At 47.8% G+C, this 24,373-nt stretch overlaps 1 protein-coding gene across 2 annotated transcripts in view; it reads right to left on the bottom strand.

The window, feature by feature from the left end:
* Window positions 1-24,373, bottom strand: part of MIA (MIA SH3 domain containing) — a 177,755-nt gene that overhangs the window by 27,524 nt on the left and 125,858 nt on the right. The gene's annotated exons all lie outside the window — the stretch shown is intronic.

The raw sequence follows: 24,373 nt of genomic DNA, 5'->3' as shown, positions 1-24,373 counted from the left end.
TAAAGATCTTGAGTTTAAAAAATATGCAAAGCAATAAGCTCTGCAACTTTGCACACCCCTATACAAAACAATAATATGCAGTTGCTTATTAATAATACATTTATTCATTCTCTCTCTCTCTCTCTTTATATATATATATATATATATATATATATATATATATATATATACACCCACATACAAATACATACACACATATATATATAGGCAACCAGTCCTGTCTTCAACAAAATGACAGGCGTAGTCTCCGTGAGTAATAAAGCAGGAAAGAATTTATTTACAAGGGAACAGCCACAACACATTTCGATGGCAAGCCACCTTTGTCACAACGACGGGCATCACAATCATCAACCATTAAATGCCGAGTCACTAGAGCGGTTGTCACAGCAACTGTACAATCATAGACATAAACGTGTGAACCAGATTTCTATAGCGTTTACATAAAAATAAATGCCAAAATACCTTACAAATTAAATGAGGGCACGGGTAAAAATTAAAAAAGGAAATTAGTAACAGAAAAAGTGAAAAAATATTCGTGCCAAAACAACTGATCTGGAAAGCAGACTTTCAGTATGCCAGATCTCTCTTTTTTCTTTTTTCATTTCATAAAAATCATAGTGCTACTTTACAAAACAAAATCAGTAAATTCAATAGAATGCAACGCCAGCTTGCCTATAGTAATATGTAAAATACATAAATATGCTAGATGCTAGAGAGGAAAAAGACAGATCATAATACCAATGACTGTCTTCGCCACATGATACAAGCAGGTGAAAATGCATGGAGTATGCAACAATGTAATTAATAAGTCATGAATAAGTAATTAGGAATTGTACCATGGGTGCCACCTTGGCAAGTAAAGCCCCAGTGGGAAATTGTATGCAGCTCCTTCTATAGAGTTATGGGACCAAGATGCCAGAAGAGCGGGCAGGAGTGAGAGTGTATAGAGGTGGTTGGAAAAAGCTGTGCTGTTGGGAACAATAAGTGCCAACAATCCCAAGTGGGTCAGTTTAGACCAACACAGTAGCATCATAATAGCTGAGCATTCTAGATTAATAAGAACAGATAAAAAGAGAGAAGAGAAAAAGAGAAAAAGATGAGTGTTATACACTCAAAAGTGACTCAGGAATAAAGAAGAAATGAAAAGGTGACCCTGAAGTGAAAACGGAGAGCTGCCTGAGAGCAGGACAAGCAGAGTGGACTAAAGGTGTACGGACAGTGCTTCATCAGCATTCATACCATGGGGGATTTTTGTGTTGAAGAGGATGATGTATTTGGATTCAAGTCTTCAGAGTGCTAGTCGCCTGTTCCCCCCCTCTAGGATTCTTAGGAACAGTGTCTATCACAAAATAGGAAAGATCACTAGCATTCCCTCCATGGTGTTGGTTAATATGTCTGGCTACTGGGTAGTTCGGGTCATCATTACTGATGGCCCTCAGATGTTGCAATATACGGACATGTACAGGGTGGATGGTGCTCCCTATATAGCGTTTCTTACAAGTGCATTGCAGCATATAAACGGCAAAATCACTCTTGCACGTAAATGTCCCCCTTATAACAAAGGGAGAATGTCTCAGTGGGGTGCTGATTTCTTTAGTGTTAGTACCATGCCGACAGGCTTTGCATTTGGCGCATTTAATAAAGCCATTATTTGTTTTAAGCCAGTCTGCGCCTTTGCTGATACTAGAGGCATTCCGCACAAGCTCTTGGCACATAGATTTAGCTCACCTGAAGGAAATGGAAGGTACTCTAGGTACTTTTTGTCCGAGAACAGGGTCACTGCGCACAATCTGCCAGTGTTTATATAGCATTTTACGCAAAGTGGCATGGTAGGTGTTGAAACCCGTTATAAGTCTCGGAGTCCCTGACTCATAGGTTTTCTTCTTTTCTTTTTTGTGTCAGTCAAATTGTTCCTTTTAGATTTGGGGAACAATAATTCCTCCCTTGTGGTATTTTTAGCTTTGACCTTCGCTTTGCCTAGAGTACTAGCACTATAGCCTCGGAATTTAAGCCTTTCAAAAAGATTATAAGTGGCATAAGTCAAGCTATTCTCTGTACTGCAATTGCGCTTCATCCGAAGGCATTCTGTGTAGGGAATACTTTCCTTCAGTTTGGTGGGATGAAAACTACTGAAGTGCAAAATCGAGTTGCCTGATGTGGGCTTTCTGTAAGTTCTAGATTGGATTTTACTGTCTTCAATATAGACCTCAAGATCTAGGAAATGGATGCTAGGGGTGCTGGTATTACAGGTGAAGGTTAGGTTCAAACAGTTTTCATTGATATCTTTGGCAAAGGCAAGAGCTGATTCTTCAATCAATCAATCAATCATGGAACTTATATCGCGCACTACTCACCCGTAAGGGTCTCAAGGCGCTTGGGGAAGGGGGTCTGCTACTGCTCGAACAGCCAGGTCTTGAGCTGTTTCCTGAAGGCCAGGTGGTCCTGGGTCATCCGCAGGTGGACGGGTAGGGAGTTCCAAGTCTTAGCTGCCAGGTAGGAGAATGACCTTCCTCCAGCGGTGGCTCTCTGGATGCAAGGGACGACGGCGAGGGCGAGGTTAGCGGAACGTAGCCGGCGGGTGGGCGTGTAGAAGGTGAGGCGGCTGTTGAGGTACCCTGGGCCTATGTCGTGGAGGGACTTGTGTGCGTGGGTGAGGAGTCTGAACGTGATCCTCTTGTTGACAGGGAGCCAGTGCAGGTCTCTCAGGTGGCACGAGATGCGGCTGCGTCGGGGGACGTCCAGGATGAGTCGGGCGGAGGCGTTCTGGATACGCTGAAGTCTTTTCTGAAGCTTGGCTGTAGTACCGGCGTAGAGGGTGTTTCCGTAGTCTAGTCTGCTGGTGACGAGAGCGTGGGTGACCGTCTTCCTGGTCTCGGTCGGGATCCATCGGAAGATCTTTCGGAGCATGCGGAGGTTGTGGAAGCAAGCTGAGGAGACGGCGTTGACTTGTCTGGTCATCGATAGGGAGGAGTCCAGTATGACGCCCAAGTTGCGTGCGTGGTCCGTCGGTTCAGGTGCGGTGCCTAGTGCCGGGGGCCACCAGGAGTCGTCCCATGCGGAGGGTGATGGTCCCAGGATGAGGACTTCGGTCTTGTCCGTGTTCAGTTTCAGGCGGCTGATGTTCATCCATTCAGCGACGTCTGTCATCCCTTCGTGCAGGCTGGCTTTGGCGGTGTCAGGGTCTCTGGAGAGGGAGAGAATTAGCTGGGTGTCATCGGCGTAGGAAATGATGTTGAGGTTGTGTTGGCGTGCGATGGCAGCGAGGGGTTTCATGTAGATGTTGAAGAGAGTGGGGCTGAGCGACGATCCTTGCGGGACGCCGCAGAGGACTTCGGTGGCCTCGGAGCGGAACGGAGGGAGGCGTACTCTCTGTGTTCTGCCGGAGAGGTATGAGATGATCCATTCCAGAGCCTTCCCTTGGATGCCGGTGTCGTTGAGGCGTTGGACTAGTGTGCGGTGGCAGACAGTGTCAAATGCTGCGGAGAGGTCTAGGAGGATAAGTGCCGCTGTTTCGCCGTTGTCGAGCAGGGCTCGGATGTCGTCGGTGGCTGCGATGAGGGCGGTCTCGGTGCTGTGGTTGGCTCTGAATCTGGACTGTGATGGGTCGAGGGATCCGTTCGTCTCGAGGAAGGCTGCCAGTTGCTTGTTGACGACCTTCTCGATGACTTTGGCGGGGAAAGGAAGGAGCGAGATGGGGCGGAAGTTCTTGAGGTCGGTCGGGTCCGCTGTTGGTTTCTTCAGCAGAGCGCTGAGTTCGGCGTGCTTCCAGCTCTCTGGGAAGGTTGCTGTGTTGAAGGAGGTGTTGATGATGTCTCGGAGGTGGGGTGCGATGGTAGAGGCTGCCTTGTTGAAGACATGATGGGGGCACGGGTCGGTCGGAGATCCGGAGTGGATGGTGTTCATCATGCGTGACGTGTCTTCGGGGGTCACCTCGGTCCATGTCTGGAGGGTGGCGGCGGGGTGCGAAGGTACGACCGATGGGTGCGGGGGTGAAATGTCGAAGCTGTTGTGGATGTTGGCGATCTTGCGGTGGAAGTACGAGGCGAGGGAGTCGCAGAGGTCCTGTGAGGGAGTGATGTCGTTGTTGCCGGTGCTGGGGTTGGAGAACTCCTTGACGATGTTGAAGAGCTCCTTGCTGTCATGGGCGTTCTTGTCCAGTCGTTCCCGCAGAGATTTCTTCTTGGTGGTGCGGATGAGCTGGTGATGTCTGCGAGTGGCGAGTTTGAGTGCTGTTCTGTTGTCGGCGGTCTTGTTGAGGAGCCAGGCCTTCTCGAGGGTGCGGCAGGCCTTCTTGGAGTCCTTAAGTTCGTCGGTGAACCAGGGGGCCTTCTTGCTTCTGGGCCTGGTGAGGGGGTTCTTCAGTGGCGCGAGGTCGTCGGCACAGGAGGTCAGCCACTGCGTGAGGTCGAGGGCAGCTGTGTTAGGGTCCGTGGTCCTGACAGGTGGGCTCTGGCTGAGGGAGGTGGCGAGCTGGTCGGCGGTGATCTTGCTCCAGTTTCTGTGGGGAGCCTGCTTCGGGTGATGGTGGACCGTGTTCTTTCTGAAGCTGAAATGGACGCAGCTGTGGTCGGTCCAGTGAAGTCCGGTGGAGTGGCTGAAGGTGACGTGCTTGCTGGACGAGAAGAGTGGGTCGAGCGTGTGGCCGGCGAAGTGGGTGGGGGTGTTGACCAGTTGCTGAAGTCCGAGGTTGGCGAGGTTATCCAGCAGGGGGGTGGTGTTGCGGTCATTGTTGTTCTCCAGGTGGAATTTGGCGTCCCCGAGGAGGATGTAGTCGGCGGAGGGGAGGGCGTGAGGGCTGATGAAGTCGGCGATGTCTTCGCAGAACTGTGCACGTGGTCCCGGGGGTCTGTAGATGAGGGTGCCTCTGAGGGTAGTCTTGGGGTCGGTGTGGATCTGGAAGTGCAGGTATTCGGCGGCGTTGAATACGTCGATGGAGTCAGTCGAGATGCGAATGGTGCTCTTGTGTACGATGGCGATGCCTCCTCCGGTCTGGTTGACGCGATCCTTCCTGATGATCTTGTAGCCTTGCCACAAAATAAATAGGTCATCTATGTATCTAGCATAGATGACCACATTTTCTGTCATGACCTCCTTGCAAGTATTCATCAGCACCTGCTCCTCCCACCTACCCATATGCAGATTTGCATAGCTGGGGGCGAAGCAGGTACCCATGGCTGTGCCGCGAAGTTGTTTATAGAACAGCTTATCAAAAATAAAAAATGTATTTTCTTAACACCATTCAGACATTTCAAGCAGCATAGCAGTATGTTTGTACAAGTCAATAGGTCTCTTGCCCAAATAATGTTTCAAAGCATTGAGTCCATCTGTATGTCTGATGCTAGTATATTGCGTGTTAACATCTAAGGTCATCAGCACATAATTATCTTTCCATTGTATGTCATAGATCTTGGTGAGAAAGTCCCCAATGTCGTCTTTAATAAAAGTCAGAAGTTCACGAACATACTGCTGTAAAAAGAAATCAATGAATTTAGACGTGTTCTCAAATAGTCCCCCAATAGCTGCTATTATGGGTCTTCAGGGGGGGTCTGTCGCATTTTTATGAATCTTTGGTATGAGTTATAAATGGGGAGTCACGGGGTAATCAGTCTTCAGAAATTCAAATTCCTGCTTGGAGATTAAACCTGTGCATCTTCATTCGTATAGAGCCCTATGGAATTTTTCCTTCACGCTGCAGATGGAGGTGGGACTTATCTGCAGTAGCACTCTGTATCTTGCAGCTGTTTGAGTGCTTCAGAGTTATATTGTTCAAGGGGACAGAGCACCACATTGCTGCCTTTATCAGACCATCTCATGACAATATCTTGGCGTTTTTTGATTTTTTGCATTAGATTGCCATATTTTGTTCTTTGATTGTGGTTAGTTCGGGTGAAATCATTACTGGATTTGATTACTAGTTCTTTCAGATCTTTGATCATGTTTTCTGCAAAGATATCGAGGCCATCTCTGGGCATGTTGGGCAGGAACACAGAGTTGGGTTTGTACGGTGTACGATTACTGCCATAGATATCCAGACCTACAACTGATGCCAACATACTCGGAGTGTTTCTCTGAGAGTCTTCTGCAAATTCAAGTTCCACCATGTCATGTAGAAGAGACATGTCTTCCACAATGAGATTACCAATTGGTTCGTTAGTGTTGATCGGCATCTTTGGATTCAGTGCTGGTTTAGGGATAGTCATAAAGTATTTTTGGAGTTTCAATTTTTGCACAAATTGGAAAAAGTCTACACGTGTTAGATATATATATATATATATATTCACTGAAAAAAACAAAGGTTACAGGGACTTTATTGTTAGGCTCAGATTTCAATCATACCAAACAAAAGAAATTCAGCCGTTATGTTTACCTGAACTAACTATAACTTACACCCTTGCAATGCACTGCTTGTGACCTCACATATTACATCACTCATGCCATGGTCAGTGACATAACTGATGACATCTCAAATTACATCATTGATGACTCAACCAATGTTTGTGAGTGTTTTCTAAACGTTTATGAATGTTAAACATATGTACTAAAGTACATCAGTTACATCAGCATACTTTGTGTACGACTAATGAGTGCTACGATTTCTGACATATAGTATGTGAGGGGCTCTGTGACTGTGTGTATTAGTATGTGAGTGGGTGTGTGAGTAGCTGTATGGGTAAATAAGTGGGTGTGTGAGTAGATGTATGGGTGAATAAGTGGGTGTGTGAGTAGCTGTATGTGTGAGTGAGTGGATGTGTGAGTGAGTGGATGTGTGAGTGGCTGTATTGGTGAGTAAGTGGGTGTTTGAGTGGCTGTATGGGTGAGTAAGTGGCTGTATGGGTTGGTGAGTGGATACGCGAGTGCTTGCATCAGTGACCAAGTGGCTGTATTGGTGAGTGACTGTGTGTGTAAGTGGCTGTATGCGTGACTGAGTGGCTATTTCAGTGGGTGTTTGGTTAACTGAGTGGGTGTGTGAGTGGCTATATTGCAGAGTGAGTATCTGTGTGAATGACTGTATGGGTGAGTGAGTAAACATGTGAGTGCTTGTATGGGTGTATGAGTGGTTGTATGGGTAAGTGAGTGACTGTTGAGAGACTATATGGGTGAGTGAGTATGGGTGTATGTGTGGGAGTGGTTTTATGGGTTGAATAAGTGGGTGTGTGAGTAGCTTTATGGGTGAGTGAGTGGCTGTGTGAGTGGCTCTATGGATGAGTGATTGGGTATGTGCGGTTGTATGGGTGTGTGAGTGGGCGTATGAGTGGTTGTGTAGGTGTGTGAGTTGATGTGTGAGTGGCTCTGTGGGTGATGTCATTAGTGATGTCATCAGTGATGTCACTGACCATGTCAATAGTGGTGTAATATGTGGGGTCATAAGCAGTGCATCGCGGGGCATAACTATAGTTAACTCAGGTAACTATAACTGTTGAATTTCCATGATTTTGCATGATTGAAATCTGAGCTTAACTATAACATCCCTGTGACCTTTGTTTTTTTCAGTGCATTTCTAACCTTTTTTCATTTCTATTTCCTAACTATAACGTCCGTGTAACCTTTGTTTTTTTTGTGAATTTCTAATGTTATTTAATGTTATTTCCTTACTATAACGTCCCTGCAACCTTTGTTTTTTCAGTGAATTTCTAATGTTTTTTCAATTTTATTTCCTAACTGTAACAATTGAGAGTGATTGTAAAGGTCAGAGAGTGGGTGTGTGTGTGGCTGTATGGGTCGGTGACTGGGTGTGTGCTAAGCCCAAGAAGTTTGAATCATTTGTGCATTAAAAAAGTGAAGCTTCAACTAGGGCACCTGCTGTGTTTGTTATTGTAATTGCTTCCCGTTGAGCTTTAGTTTCTGTGAAATGAGCATCATGGCCATAATGGAACCTTATTTTTTCCAAGAAGAGTCCACAGCTTTGCCAAAAATCTATCTACTGGTTAATTAGTAAGTGCTACCTCATTAGGTAAATGTCTAGTGCATATTCTACACTACAGCTTCTTAAAGGACCATGAGGCAATGTCTTCAGTGTGCATGTAATTTTGCAATGTGATTGTTCCTGCAGCGTCTTCATCCACAAATCTGTGATAACATGAATCCTCATCAAGAGAAGACGACTAGACTAACGCTTTAGATGTGCATCTATAAGTTGATTGATGGGCACTCCCCTTTGGATTCAAGGGGGTCTGTGTCTTTTCCCACACCTCTTTGCGGCCCCTATTTCCTTTCCCACCCCCTTTTCTGGCAGTTTTTCAGTCTCGCCTAGCGAACGCAGCTCATGCGCGCTGCTTCGCCTTGGCAAGACTATTGTTGTTGGTTTGGTGCGCGAAGGGAGACAAACCACGTGCGCGCACGGACAGGCGATGTGCACGTGCATGGCGTCTCCTCTCTGCCAACCATGTGCGTGCACGGACAGGCGATGTGCACGCGCTTAGCGTCTCCTCTCTGCCTCACACGCTTCCACCGCGCGCTTGTTCTATGTCTGCTACAGTAAACGGGAACCATCTCTAAGACTCCGTTTGAGAAAAGTAGTAAACAGACTGTCAACAAGTCTTCCGAAGGGTGGGGCAGAAACAGTCCCCTTGTTTTTCTTGGTCCTGGTCAGTGGATACGTGCTCAGGCTGCAATGCGGAAGACGACGATGCTGTACAAAAAACATCAACATGTGGGCATGATATTTTGAAAGTAGAGTGCATAAAGCTGATGCGAGCGCTTCTAAACGACTGTTTTTGTCACCTAGTGGTCATAGCATGAAGAATGCATAAGTAGAGAAAGTGACCCGTGCCGTGTGACATAAAATAACATGGTTCCCTCCAGAGTTTTTCTCTTTCAAAACATTTCAGGCGTGCTAGTCTGGATCAGCTCAGACAAACCGGGACCACAGCTCCCATAATGCATTATGGTGTTTAACAAGTTTCACAGACTGGAACATAACATTTTTGATCGCATGAAGTCTTTTGGTAAACTTCACAGCCCTGTATGTGACCCTAGCGTTCTTTACAAAATTAGTATCCGCTCTGGAATGTATATATTTATTTCAGTGAAAAGAAATGTGGCCCAAAAATGTTTTTTGAAAGACGTAAACACATTGGTGTGCGTTCACTTGTTTATTTCTCATATGCGAAGGCCACATTCCACATGTCATTTTAGTACAGCTTAATTAAATGCTCGAGAAATCCCCTCTTATGCATATAAAGCTTATTTAATATTTTTGGCTTCCCTCAAAACTCCCTCCACCTTAGCAGGCAGGCAAGGGAGGTGGTGTGTGTGTGAGAGATAAAGAACTAGGAAGTGGGAAAGATATATGGGTGGGCACTAGAAGAAGAGGTGCGGGTGGTGCTGCTGCACCCCTAAAGTAACCTTGCAGGAAGTCAGGAGGGGAATGAACAATAAGGAGGCCTTTATTTTTTGTTTTTATCATGTTTCATTTACTGTATCTTCAGACGGAGGTCAAATGTCCGGCATAGTCTTCTGACACATTGCTGCGTATTCTTTTAACATGGAGATCGCGACTACTTTTCTTTTCTCTGCCTGTAAGTCGAGGGCAATTTATATTGTGAACCAAGTGATAGTCTTGCTGTGGTACGAGGAGTGTGAAAGGTACACAACATTGGTGAACTGTAAAAAAAAAAAAAAAGCTTCACAAAGAGGTATTAGCCAAAGTTCATAACTTGTCACCCGGAATGAAGACACAATGTGTACATTGTTTTTGAGAAAATATTAACAATTCATAACCCTCACCAGCGTGTACAAGATAAAAAGGGAAACTTTCTTTTTAGCACTCCTTCGGTTCTGCCAGTACCGCGCCAACACTTCTCTATACGTTTTCAATTTAAGGATATCTTCAATCTATGTCATGGTTAACACATGTATCTGAAAATCCATTTATGAAACAGTGAGTCTAATAGAGCCTTTGGGAATTGTTTGGTAAGAAACGCAAAGCAAATTATTCAGGCTAGCTGGATTTTACGATGAATACTCTTCCCCCCTCAAACATCCCAGTGTAGATTGTATATTTCCTGGCGCACGTGTGTTCATGTGCCCTGCGAAGGATGCTGGCTTCCGCTTTTCCATGTCAGCGAGCATCAATCAGATGCTATGCTTTGGATAAGATCGCGCTGTTATTGCCTTTATCAGGGGAGTTAATTAATTGCTTTGTCTGAGTCTCATTTAAATGCCAGTTGGTGCCTCGAGATTAGGTCCGGCTGACGCAAGCTTCAGACTTGAAGTGTGTACCTTTCGCTAATGTATTAAAAGCATGTGGTGAGTTTTTAGGTCGAGGACCGCCGGTCTGCCGAAGGCAGAACCGGAAGTCGGAGATTTAATGACTTGGAGAAGAGGGGCTTGAACCCGCCCCTCTTCTCCCCTGTTCTCCATTGGCTGGCCTCTTGAATGCTGGCCAGCCATTGGAGAAGAGGTCCGTCATTCCGTTTAGGCCCCGTCCTTTTCGGATCGGGGGGGGGCGTGTTTTTTTCAGAAAGTCTAATTATCTCCTCTAGCCAATGGCAAGAGGAAATAAAAGCAAAACACGCCCCCGAATCCGAAAACGCCACTGCGTTTCTCCGAGGCATTTCTGCTTCGCCTCGGAGAAAGGCAGTGGTGTGCTTGTTAGCTCATTCGTCCTCCGGCATTCTTCTATCGAGATTTTATGTTAGATCTTTGAAATAATAAACACAAATACTTGGCAAGCAAAACCACCCAGATCCTGATAATGTTATCAAGCAGTTATGTTTTTGCATTTTCTATGCCGCATAAGAGCGTCTATTAAACTGTTGTAAATTGCAGAGGAGACCCGAACAAATGTGTTGATTTTCTGAATTGTCTTCTGTGAACGATGTGTACGGTTACTGTTCCTTTAAGGGAACGAAGCTTCTCTGTGAGGCTTTGAAAGGGAAACTAAAAATCAGCCCAGTCGCTAGCGGCTCGCAGTGCGTGAAGCAACAAGAAACAGTGAGTCGGCGTTGCTACCCCTCAAGTCCATCTTTTCGGAATGTACTGGAACTGATGCCTGAATGCATCTCAGAAATGCACGGAGCGTTTAAAGTGTGCACGCGTCCTTTCAAGGTAGGTGCTTCCAGTGACGTGCAGTCAATCAAACGGCTGCTGCTAGTAGCCTCACGCTGAGTGTTTGGGAAAAGATTAAAACTAACAAGATCAGACCATGCATGTTAACATTACTGCTGCTTCAACCTAAGCGTAGTTTATGGGACGGGAGCAGAAATAAATATATCTTTAAGTACTGGGCAGAGTGTGCGTGAACATTTCGCTATTACTTCAGTACGGATGCACTGTAGGAATGTGTGCGCGCTGCTCAATTCCGAACCTCAGTCAGTGACTGTCCTCGAGAGCAGCCTGCAAGGTGGCTTTTAATTACATGTCTAGGGCAGCAGGGAGTGCACCGGGAGGGTGCCTGTCTCCTGTGTGCGCCCGATGCCAGGCTGGAAAATAATCAATACAGAGATGCAGCGCAGACAAAGGCGGCTGAGCTGTGTTATCCTCGCTCTTTCCTCCACCTGGGCACGTAAAATTACACGAATAAAATTCGGCTCCCCCACCCCTTCTCGAGGTAGTTCTGTCAAAGCTGGTGTAATTGAACAGTGAATTCTTAATAGCTTTGTGTGAGTAGACATGCCGAACTGAAGGACACGCGTGAGAAACCTAACAATAGAACACATTTTAAGGAAAAAGAGGATTTTGCTTCGCTCCCGAATCCGAAAACGCCACTGCGTTTCTCCGAGGCATTTCTGCTTCTCCTCGGAGAAAGGCAGTGGTGTGCTTGTTAGCTCATTCGTCCTCTCTGGCCGACTCACAGGGCGCTCCTCCTCTCTTCAGATGCCGCCATCATCCTCCTCGCACTTCAGTCTGCCGCCGCTCAGCTCGAGCCCCCTCCATGAACCAAGATGCTTACGGGCGTTGGTCTGAACCAGAGACAATTTTCTACCAGCTCCCGTGTTCTTTTTCTATCTTAAAGCCGGATATAGCGCAGAGCTTAAATAACAGAACTCATCTGTTCAAAGAGAATATTTTGGTCCATAATGTTCGAGTTTGTCGTCATTCCCTATTAGTCTTGAGTCAGAATGTGGCGTTAAGGCCAAAGCTGCCGACTTTGGATCTGGGAAACCGGGTTCGAGTTTCGGCGTCGGCTCAACATCCCGTGATTCTGGGCAAATCACTTATTCTCCCCGAGCCTAACAAAAATGTGTTCTCGTGTAATGTAACTTTTGCTCGTTTAAAGCGCTCCTATACCATCGTGTCGAGTTCGCTTTATATAAAACTGCAAAAAAAAGACAAGGACTCAGAGACAGAGAGACAGAGCACCGACTCGGCATTTCGTATTTTATTTTTTTGTTAGGTCCGCCCCTTGCATCCATCGGCTTAATTCCGCCCCTAGTTTGTGACTTCATCACGTCTTTCCTCGGCCTCGTTAGTCACCTCTCTCCTAAAGATATTTAGTGGCAGCCCTCTGCCTCCGCTCCTACCTTACAACTAAACTACAGCTAAAGCCCCGTTTGTCCACTCCTGCTGACTCTCTCCTGTCTGTCTCGCTTTAATGCGCTACTGCCGTATGGGTTAGGCAGCACATAAAAACAAGACCTGTTACCTTTACCAGTGCTTTTTTAATAGCCTCGTATTCTTCATTTTCCAGTGTCTGTTCTCCTTAAAGTACTATAGTGTTAGTGGGATTCACCCAGGCTTAACAACCCCATTTAATGAGCAGAAATGGCTTTCTTAATGCCGCAATGTCTGGTTCTGGTTCTTTAGGGGATACAGAGTCTGTCTGTTCGATGCATCTGGTGGCCCGAGTTCCGAAGCCTCCATTTCTGCTTGCCTTGAGCTATTAGCACAAAGTATGAAACAAGCATTTACAATGCAATGGTCTCGGCATTGGTAAAGTTAGAGCTATTGGCATTGCTCATGACATTATTTTTGTTTATGTTTTTGTTTTTAAAACATTTAAAGAAACGGCATTGTCATGAGCAATGCCAATAGCTCTAACTTTAACAATGCCGAGACCGTTGCATTGTAAATGCTTGTTCTACCCTTCTCGGGTGTCACTGCTGGGTGGGTGTGGTCTCCCCACAGGGAGTGAGCATGCAGACTATAGGAAGCAGTAATAAATGCAAGCGTGCTGACAGCAGCTGACTGATGGAGAGGCACAAGATAAGGGTGGAGGGGAGCCTGTGAGTGGATGGAATACTTTATTTCCTGATAGCGTGTGCAAGAACCGCCTCTGGATCCATTGCAAGGAAGCATGTTTATATACCAAGACAAACAGCTGACTGACACTGACAGCAGGGACAGGCCACAAGGCAGGGCCTGGTGTGTGCGGCGCCTAACACCTCATTTAGTCTTCCGTTGTGTGTCTGTGTTTGTGCTACACGTGAACAATCAGTCTTTCAAAACTACTGGCATCGGTAAAGTTAAAAAATATTATTGGCACAGTTATCCACAAAAACACTGTTCTATGCTTCTGTGTTAAACGCACAACCTCAGTCTCTGCAACATTGGTCTTTAAAAGGAGTGTCCTAAAGAATCGCAAAGAAACACACAACATGATTTGCCCTTAACCTCTTCAGTGCCCATGACGAGATGGTCTCGTCATGGAGCACGGTTGCGCTGTGCCCATGACGAGACTATCTCGTCATGAACCCCACCCAGTAGTGCAACGCCCGGCACAGGAGGGGGAAAGGGCGTGGCACTGAAGGGGTTAAGTCACAGTGCATTTCACACTGAACACAACGCCCACCTGGCGGACTTTTTAGTCTTTGCCCCTGTCATTACCACTGACTTTAAAGCGTGTGTTTGTAGACGTCTCATTTAATTATAGATATGTATTTTAACAGCCACACCCAATGGCAGGAAAAACAAGCATTTGCAAAGCAATAGGTCTCGCATTTACGAAATTTTAAGCTATTGGCATTGTAAATGACAATGCCCTTTTTACAATGCCAGTAGCTCAAAGTCTCGCAAATGCGAGACCTATTGCATTGCAAATGCTTGTTTCCCATGTTAGGGGTCTGTGTTTTGTTATTTTCAAAAGATTATTTGGCTATCTGCACAGATTAATGTGATATGGCGGAGTGAAGCCATAAGTGTTGTATACTTGTGATTGACAAGACTTGCTCGAATACCATTTTCTTTATTGTATAATAATTTGATGATGCAACATTCTGATTGGTGGGTAGAGGTTATTTGACTAGTGGGAAATGCTATATGCCGATTTCAACCATGTACGATTGACAAATGTATTGATGTTAGTGCCCAGCTACTTTGTGTTTTAGGTTTGATTTTTTTCTCTACTAGCCTTGTATGGTGCTCTATACGGTGTTGTACTTCCTTCTTTATATGTTCGCAACCACACATTTCTAATAAACAGATCAAATTTAAAAAAAGAGAAGACGACTAGACTACAAAGAAGTGACTCTCCACCAAACAGAGGCACTTCCTCTTAAGTATATGAAGTAAGTGCTTATTTTTTTGGTGGAGATTTTATCGTATTTCCCTGCATCAAGAAAGCGTCACAAAAACTTTCAGGAAATGCGCTAAGTGGGCCTTTTGGTAAGCTGTCCATCAACGTGGGAAAAGGCCGCAAGACGACCTTTAGCATACTACTAAGGAAAACGGGACGGGCCAAACGGGTGGAGCTTGCACATGATTGGGGGCATTTGGATACTCTGGATAATTAAAAGGGGGAACCATTGACTTTGCTCTCACAGGAGACAATAAGAATGAAACCACTTGTCACAGTCACTACAGATCAGGTTGCGCTCCAATAGATCAATGATGCTTTCACCTCCATTACGGATTTCCATTTGTTTTTCAATGTGGAATACGAGAGGTAACACACTTGCTTTACCTTCCCCAGGCCAAAGAAGTTAGGATACTTTCTGCTTTATAGGGCCCTCCTCCCTGGGCCAATTTTCGCTTGTAGGAACATATTCCCCAGGGCCTGGACACTTGATCCTGGGTGCCCTGTAGCCCACCCGGGGCCCCAAGTGTGCAGCGCTGAGGACTGGGGTGGGGTAGCTTCAATGCTCCTGCGGTTCATGCCTGCTTCCTGCCTCCAGCGAGAGCCAGCATTGCTCCCTCACACAGGGAACAGTGAAAAATGCTGCTCCATGCGTGTGGGATCAATTCTTCCATCTGTTTTCCTGCCCATTTGACAGCAGGCAGGAAAACAGATGAAAACTCCGATCTCAGCGAGCAGGAGCAGTTTTCCTGCTCCCGACTGCTGGGAGTAGAGTTACTTTTTGCTCTCGCTAGGTCGGAGTTGTCAAAGCTTCTCCAAGTGAAAGCAAACCGCTATCCCCGAGGGTGGGCACCTTGGGAGATATGGAGCCAGCCCTATGGGGTGGCATTCCCCAGGGCCTTTAATGCATCCAGGAGGAAGGCCTTTGCGGCGCCCCCTCCTTTCAGTTTGCACAGTCCAGCTCCTGGGAAATGGTGGTCCCCAGGAACGTATATGGCTCGGGGGGGCAGCCACATGTCCCCCTCCCCCTTTATTTATTTTTGTTGCCCCGGGCATTTGGTAGTCCCTGGGGCATTACAGGGAGATGGAGGGGGCCCACACGGCCCCCTCCAACTTTTCTTTAAAGCCCCAGGGAGGTGGTGGTTCCCAAAGCTTCTCTGAGCAATAGGAAAGGGGTCCACGCAGCCCCCCTCCATTTTCCTAATAGTGCCCCAGGGAGGTGGTGGTCCCCCGCGCTCTTACAGGCACAAGGAGGGGGGGTCTGTATGGCCTCCCTTCATTATTTACATAAAACCCTGGGGAGGTGGTGGTCCCAAGGGCTCAAAAGAGACTAAGGAGTGGGGCTGCATGCACCCACCTCCCAACTTTCCTAAATTCAAAATGCCGCCAGGACCTGGTACACCTGGGGGCTGAAATGCAAACAAACGCAGGAGACCACGCTTGTTTTTTTTTGTTTATTTTCACACGAATTTGTGAATCCGTCCTGATTTTCACAGAAAATGTGTTTTTTAAAATGCTTTTTGGTCTCGCGGGGACCCCTGGGAACCCACCATCAGGCCCAAGGGGTTAGGGTATTCCAACGCTGCCTACTTCTCTTTTTTAAACGTTTTTATTTGATAATCGGCTGAGTCTACATCCCAAAATGGGTGCAAACACTTCCTGGTTGAAGTGTTGGCAGCCAATCAGATCTCTGCACAAGATCATTAAGATTCACGGGGAGTCAGCGCCTCTAGATATACAAATTTGTTTTTCCTTTATTATCTCCAAAACCACTGAACAGATTTACGCCAAACAACAAAAAGGGCTCTTAACCAAGAGCTACCTTTGTGCCATATTTGGTAGAATACCGTTCAGCGGTTCAGGCTGTAGTCATGTCTAAAATCCTTATGGGAAATCGCATGGGGTGAATTTGTTTTGGGGCTCCCCTTTTTCACAGCCCCCGCTTGACGAATGATCCCAAAACTTTCAAGATAGCAGCTGAAGTGAGCGCCAAACTAGTTTTGAACATTTTGTGAAGATTCATCAAACAGTGCCAAAGAGTTTGGCAAAACAAATAACACTTTTCCTATGGAAACTAGGTACTAACTATGACTACCTACTGGTGACCACAGTAGGTAAAATACATACACACACACAAACACACACACACACACGTAGGTAATATAGTGACACAATAATGCAATAGCGCAACTATATAATAAGTTCAATTTGAAATTCCTTTTGGCTGCACCATTAAAATCTTTGAATGAAGTTCATAGACTATTATGGGATATACATGTGGCTACACATACACAGTTTGGGGAATCTGGAGTCAGGATTTCATAATTTATAGGATAAAGAGGTTTTCTGAGCACCATTTTTGTATTTCTCCTAAGATCTCCTCAAAGCACTAAATTCTCTAAAACATTTACTTAAAATTTCTCATGACTTGGCACACGTACAATATTCTTGAACTATGTATACGTTACTAAATGGAAAAACCTGCCTCTCCACTGAATGTACATGTTGTTACTGTTAGGGATGGAAACGTCCGATACATGGAGATGGATGTGCATTCCTGACCTGAGGGCCACAGCTGCATGGCTATCTGGACCACTGGTTATAATTTTTGGTCATGAGTGGACACAGGCCATTCATGTGCGCCTTGACTGAGGCCTGTCTCATTGTAATGCTCATCAAGCGCTACCCTTGGGATGGTAGAGGGCTACCCGCCCCGCTTACCAATTGTTACGTGACTCGAGCATGGAGGGGGCAGCATACCCTTTTAGTGCTTCATAATGATCAGTATTGTAAATAGGCCTTTTTTACCTGTGTCCTGGGATTGATGCCAACTTTCCCACTCCCGTAAGTTTCTGTGGCTATGTACCTAACTCACCCTTGGCCTGCATGGATTGCGTGTAGCGCCGGACAGTGCCTGATACTTGCGTTTGGGCCTGGGATGTGTGCGTGCCTGCGTATGGTACGTAACATGAAGGCCTTTTCCTTTGACAAAGGGCAGTGCAGAAGAGAAAGCACTTTAAAGGAGCTGACACCAAAAACTAATTTCAAAGAATCAGACACTAAATCACATTTGTGTCTGGAGTTGGACCAAAAAGGTAGGAGCATAAGACCCACAGGTTATTCAACTGCACTGTTTATCAGAAGAAAGAAGATCACCTAGACATCTAGCTGCAGGAACCCATAGGCACTAGAAGTTGGGGTGTTGGGGGTGGTGCAGCACACCAGAATAACTGTGCTGGAGTTCAGAAAGCAAATGATCAATAAAGATGCCTTTCAATTTTGTTTTTATCTTGTCACATTTGCTGTGCGCTCAAAGACAGAGGTCAAATGGCAATGTCTTCTAACAAATTGCTGCTTTTTCTTTTATTGTGGGTATTGGTGTCTTCTTTTCTTTCTCTGACTGTAGAGTTAGAAGATTTTGTAAAGTGAACTGTTTGACAATCTTGCAGGGGTACAGAGAGTGTGAAATGAAAGGCTGTAGGATGTCAGTTTTCTAATTCACAACAACAGTTAAATGCCTGAATAAAAACTCTCCACATATTTCAAAATATATAATTAACACAAACGCAGCACATTTTGTTTTGTAATTCTGAAGTATGGTGGAAACAAAGATTTTAATACAATCAAAACAAATCAAGACACTCCACTTGTTGATATCCAAATAGTAAATATTTGCTGAAACCGATTTCCACACATTGTTTAAACTCAACATAGTTTTATCAGTAAAACTGCATGTCATCGCGAATATAGTGGCCATTTCAATGGAAAATGAGCTGTCTTTAAATGACACTGTGCTACCACATTATACTTTAGTAATCTATTTGCGACAGTGTGATCCAAAATGCACCACTGTCTACATGCTGCACCTTACCACTCTCCTGCTGAATGGGCATAATTCATTTGCTAAATGTGTTCTTTGTTTGCTGCTTAGATTTTTTACAATCCCTATGATTACAGTGATGTAACACTTATGACAGCACCCCTTCTCTGAAAATTGTTCCAGCACCACTTCTGGAACCAGGACTGGCGATCAAGTTTTGCTAGTCTCCCTGTTGGTTGAGGGGTCATCAATCAGTAAGTCAAGACCACTTGCCCCAAGCCTGGAGCACCAGCCTTCTGCCAGCCTGCTAATACCAGTGGAACCTGTGAGGAGGAGGAGGAAGAGGAGAGTGCCTGGATGCAGCGAGGCCCATCAGGGATCCTGGTGAGCGAATTGCGAGATGCCCTGTTCAGTGACTACAGCTGCAGGAGTGCAGACTGCCCTCTCAATTTTGCCAAAGTTGATGACCACCGTGTCACCAGGAAGAGGGCCATCACGAAGTGCGGTCCATTGCCCTTGTGATTGCCAAAGTTGCCATCCCCCGTGTTACCAGGAGGGGGGCTATCATTAAGGGCCTCATGTAGGTAGCCTAATACCGGTCGGTAACGGCCGATTTTCGGTAATTATACCGTTACCGACCGGTATTTAGGCTTCGGCTATGTAGGGGGATCATTTTTGCATTCGGTAATTTACCGAATCGGTAAAATTACCGAATCGGTAATTTTACCGATTCGGTAAATTCCGAATACAGAAATGAGATGTAGGGGGAGTGTGTGGGTGTTGTCTGGAGTCGGTATTTACCACCAACTAATAGTTGGTGGTAAATTAAGAATGGATGTGTAAAAGCATTTTAAAGCGCTTAGAAGTGTGCAATGTGGCAGACATACATGCCCTTAGGGCATGTATGTGTGCCACATGTGCACACATGCAGGAATCAGGGGTGCAACAGGGTGTCAATGTGACACCCTGCCACCCTTGATTGTGTTCCCCCCATTACCGAATCGGTATTTACCGATTCGGTAATGAGGCATACCTTCCAATTGATTCAATCAATGGGAAGGTATGCCTCATTACCGAATCGGTAAATACCGATTCGGTAATTACCGAATTACTACGAATCGGTAATATTTACCGACCAATTACCTACATAGCATTTACCACTTCATAAATACCGAATCGGTATGATTCGGTATTTATGAAGTGGTAAATGCAAGCCCACCACTTGTATGAGCGCCAAAGTCGGTGACGTGTGACCAGGAAGAAGGCCACCATGACGTGTTGGCCATCTCCCGTTTGTGCGTGAAAGTTAGCGGCCACCTCGTGTTACCCTGCTATGTTGTGCTGAAGGGCCAGGGTCACTTTTCGATTGCCTTAGGAGCCAGGCTGGGTTGTCTTGCACCACAGCAGACCATGTGAGGAAGCTAACTCATCATCTGGGAAAGCCCATGAGAGTTTGTGGGCCCTCTGCATCAGGAGACCAGAGCTCGCGAAGGACCACCCCTGTCCTTCGGGGTTTCCAACTGCCATCAAGTCGGGTAAGACTGTTCCAGGCCATCTGGCTGGCTGTGGACTTGCACAAATGTAGCACTCAAATGCTGCTAGCATTGACTCCTAATGCAAAACATAGATTTTGTTGGGGAAGAGCGTGCTTTGCATTTGGGAGTCACTTTCAGTATGGAATGGGGGATAGCAAACCTCACTAGACAGGACAGAGGGAAACTGGGGATTTCACTCGGGAAAGCGCTAGTAACTAAATTGGGGGTTATTTAGTGCGTTGACTCTATAATTTCTGCTATCACATTAAAGATCTCCTTTTTTCATAAAAGCAAGTATTTGGCTGGAAAATCATCTTATTGATGTTACTTTGTGTACTTTGAGTCTTGAGCCTCTGTATGCATCACACCTACTTCAAGCTCGAAGAGCATAGGACTGATCGTACGACATTACTACTGACAGCCAAGTGCATAAAGGGGTAGTAATTGGATCGTTTTTTAGGACCAATAGTACATCAGGCCCCTGGACATCAAGAGTAAAAGGTCTCAACCCCCATAGTTGAGTCCTGTAACTCCTGCTTGCCCCTTACCCTCAGAAAGGGGTAAAGACAGGTACTACCTGGTCAAAATGAAAAAGGTATTTTTTGAAGACGATGGTACAAAGTTCACTTCATTGGCCTTCATGGTACTTCATGGTACATTACAAGGCTGTGTGCTGTTAGTCATTCATGTTTTCAACAGGAGTAAGGGCACAACTTGTGAAGAATTCACTATTTAACATACAACTAAAGGTTTTGAAATACTTTAGTTAAGGTGTGATTGGTATAAAAAAACATGTGGGGCCCGGCCTCGTGGCGTGGGCCTCCTTGACCATTAGCCCCCAAACTCAACCCATACACCACCCCTGGTCCCTGGTTATAGCCGCCCGTCCTCCCCACCCCGTAGCCACGAAGACCTCTGGCCACCATGTCCCGATGTCCCGATGGCCGTCCCGGGGCCCCAGCGAAACCTGGACCCTAAACGCGCCATGCACGGCCAAGGGAGAGGGATCCCCCCCCCAAGCAAGACAGGGAGGAGTAGTCTCTGTCACACCTCTGACCTCCTCTCAACAGAGGGTTTCGATCGCCCTCCGGACCCCCAGGGAGCTGGCTCCCCGCATGCTGGGTGTCTGGAGTCCCTCCCAGGCCCACCTGAAAGGATCAAAGAGCCGAGCGGCAGGAAATCCCAACACCGCCCCCAGAAACCAAGACCCCTCTCTGTGTGGATGCCGGACTTCCAAGAGAATGAGGCATATAACAGGGGGTGCTGAGGGGACCGGGGTAGAGAAGACCTGGAACTAAGAGAGCCCTGCGGACCTGGTCGCGGCTCGACGAAACTGCAAAGAAGGACGCTACCCGATCCTTGGAAACCATCTGAGCCCTGCTGACGTCGTCGCAGCTCCCAAGAACACTACGAACCCCGGGGCCTGCTGAGAGACTCGCGGCTCCCCCTGACCCTAAGACCATCGGGGCCTGCTGAGAGACTCGCGGCTCTTCCTGACTCTAAGACCATCGGAGCCTGCTGAGAGACTCGCGGCTCCCCCCAACTCTAAGACCAGCTGAGCCTGCCGAGTGAATCGCGGCTCCCCGAATATCTCCCGATTGACAGTTCCTTCCTCCCGGAGCCCTGCGGACGTGGTCGCGGCTCGAGAATACACTGGTCCGGCTGGACCCAAGACTGTACCGTGTCCCCCGGCTCGAGGATTGAGAGCTGTGCGAAGGATACTCGGCATTGACTCTGAACCTAGAACAGTCCCGCTACCCCAACCCCCTTTGTCAAAGAATTACCAAGCTTGTTGTATTGACCAAAGACTACCTTGCGGATCATAATGATCCAAAGAATCTTAGGTAAAGATCTCCGTTTATTGAAACCTTCTGTGTGGTGTCCCTTCGTCAAGTAGTGCCAGCTCAGCGAGTGCGATCCTACAGTACGAGACCCCTTCCTGGAAGGGCCTCCCCGCTGGTGCGCGGCCTGGTTCTGGGAGAGGTGGGTCACGGGGTGGTCAGGAACGTGTTCTGTAACCCCCCTGAGATCGCCCCTTCCAACATTTGTTGGCAGGCGACGGGATCAGAGCCGACACCTAGAGACCGTACAGTAAACGGCTGACGCACTACCGAACAAAGATGGAAGAAGGAAGCTCCATGAGTACCACAGGAACCAACGCGAGTTCTACGTTCCGAGAGGACCGGTTGGAAGAGTATACGCACCGAGAATTAAAACAGTTTTGCAAAGACCTTGGAATCGCTACCACCGGATTAAGCACCAAAGAAGATTTCCAGAAAGCATTGAAGGCCGGAGTAGAGTCCGGAGATTCCCTTCCCCAAACTGAAGAAGGCGGTCGACGGATGGAGCCGCCGAACGAGCTCCGAAGCACCCCGGTAAGGAGCAACGCCCCAGAGGGTGGCCTATCCCCAGAAGAACTAGCAGACCGGGAAAGGAGCCGCAGCCACGAACTAGAACTGGCCAAGCTAAAGATAGAGGGAGAGCTAAAATTGGCCGAGAAAAAGTTAGCTGTAGAACAATTACGCCTACAAGGGGAACTTGAAGAGAAGAAACGCCAGAGAGAGCACAAAGAAAAAAAACTTCAACTGGAACATGAGCGCATCCTAAAAGAGATCGAGCTCAAGGCCAGGAATGAGGAATCCAGACCCCCGGGGAATCAAGGGACCTCTCCCCCGGTGGAACCAAAGGTCCATATCCCTAAGGATGTGGTGAAAGAATATTACAAGAACGACGACATCCAGCAATGGTTCAAGGCCTACGAGGTCGCCATGACCTCCCACCGAGTCCCACAGAAGGATTGGGGGGCTGGCTTGTGGGGCCGGTTCGTGAGCGAGGGGAGAGACACCCTGCTGGACCTGCCCTCCACTGTGCTAAATTCTTACAGCCACATGAAAGAGGCCCTGTTAGCGAGATATGGACTCACCCCCGAGATGTACCGGCAAAGGTTCCGAGACTGCAGAAAGATACCCGGTACTACGTGGGTGGAGTACGTGAACTTTTACAGCCGGGCCTTAGACGGGTGGATCAAGGGCAGCAAGGTCTCCACCTTTGAGGAGCTGTTTGACCTGATCGCATGGGAACACTTGTCCGCAAATTGCTTTGTAGAGTTACGCCAGCACCTCCTCGACAGCAAACTCACAGATCCGCGGAAACTGGCTGTTGAGGCTGACCGCTGGGTGAACACCCGGGCCCCCTGGGGCCCCGTGGGAGACTACGGCCGCCACAGTCAGGGACCGCCCCGCCAGAGGGGTGGGGGGAACCAAAGAAGACAGAGAGAATTCCAGGCAGGCCCCTAGCATAGTCCCCCCAGAAACCAACCCCCGTACTTTCCAGCACCACCTCCAGCCAGCACGGGGCCCCCGGGGAGGCAGGGACCCCGAGACAAGATCACATGTTACCGATGCCAGCAGACTGGTCACTACGCCAGTGACCCCCAATGTCCCAGGTTCCAACGGGCTGCAGCGACCGCTCCCCCAGCCAGACAGATGGCCACCGTGGCCCTAGGGGAGGAGATAGAGGACACCGAGGAGTGGGAGCCTGCAGCCATGGCCCTGGTCTCCCTAGGAGACCGAGAAATGGTTCCCGGAACTGCCTTACCCGCCAACACCAAGAAATACCGACAGCAGGTGACGGTCAACGGGCACCGAGTCGAGGCACTCCGCGACACCGGGGCGAGTGTCACCGCGGTCCACTGCCACCTGGTAGCCAAAGACCAGATACTTCCCGACATCTTCTGTCCGGTTATATCCTCGGACAATTCCGAGAGCCTCTGCAGGATGGCCCTGGTACCCTTCGAATGGGGGGGAGTAACCGGTAAATTGAGAGTGGCCGTCCGAACCTCCCAGCCCGTAGACTGCCTCCTGGGCAACGACCTCGAGAGCTCCCTGTGGGGACAGGTGGAACGAAGGGCCCACTTAGGAATGATGGGCCTACCCGAATGGGTGTGCGCCACCACGCGCTCCATGTCAGCCCGATCGCCTCCCCTCGAGGGAGGTGAGGCCCAAACCCTGAACCCAGTCGCCATCCCCGAGGGACGGGACAGGCTACCCGAGCCCGCTGACCTCCCCCCGGAAGGGGAACCCATCCCCGACAACGGACCATTATATCAGAACCCCGAGCAAATGACGGAGCTAGGTGACCTGCCCGAGTTGGCGCAATGGCGCTCTGAGGGGGGCCCCTCCTGGGAAGAGTTCTGCAGAGAACAAGCCGCCTGCCCTTCCCTCATCGGACTCCGGCAGCAGGCCGAAGCCCAGGCGGCGGGCGACAAGTCCGGAACCCATTGGGTGTATTGGGAAAACGACCTACTGTACAGTGAGCAGAAGTCTGCCGAGCTAGGATCGGCCCGGGTACTGGTGGTAGCCCAGCGCTTCCGAGACTTCCTCCTGGGCCTAGCCCACGATGTACCCCTGGCGGAACACTTGGGCCAAGACAAAACCTATCATCGCTTAGTCACCCACTTCTATTGGCCCAAGATGCGAGCTAATGTCGAAGCCCACTGAAAGTCATGTCCCACGTGCCAGGCCACTGGAAAAGTGGCAGAAAGCGCAAGGCGCCACTACAGCC

The sequence above is a fragment of the Triturus cristatus genome, chromosome 9 (assembly GCF_964204655.1).
Source record: "Triturus cristatus chromosome 9, aTriCri1.1, whole genome shotgun sequence".
NCBI lineage: Eukaryota > Metazoa > Chordata > Amphibia > Caudata > Salamandridae > Triturus > Triturus cristatus.
This window is presented reverse-complemented; position numbering and strand designations above follow the sequence as displayed.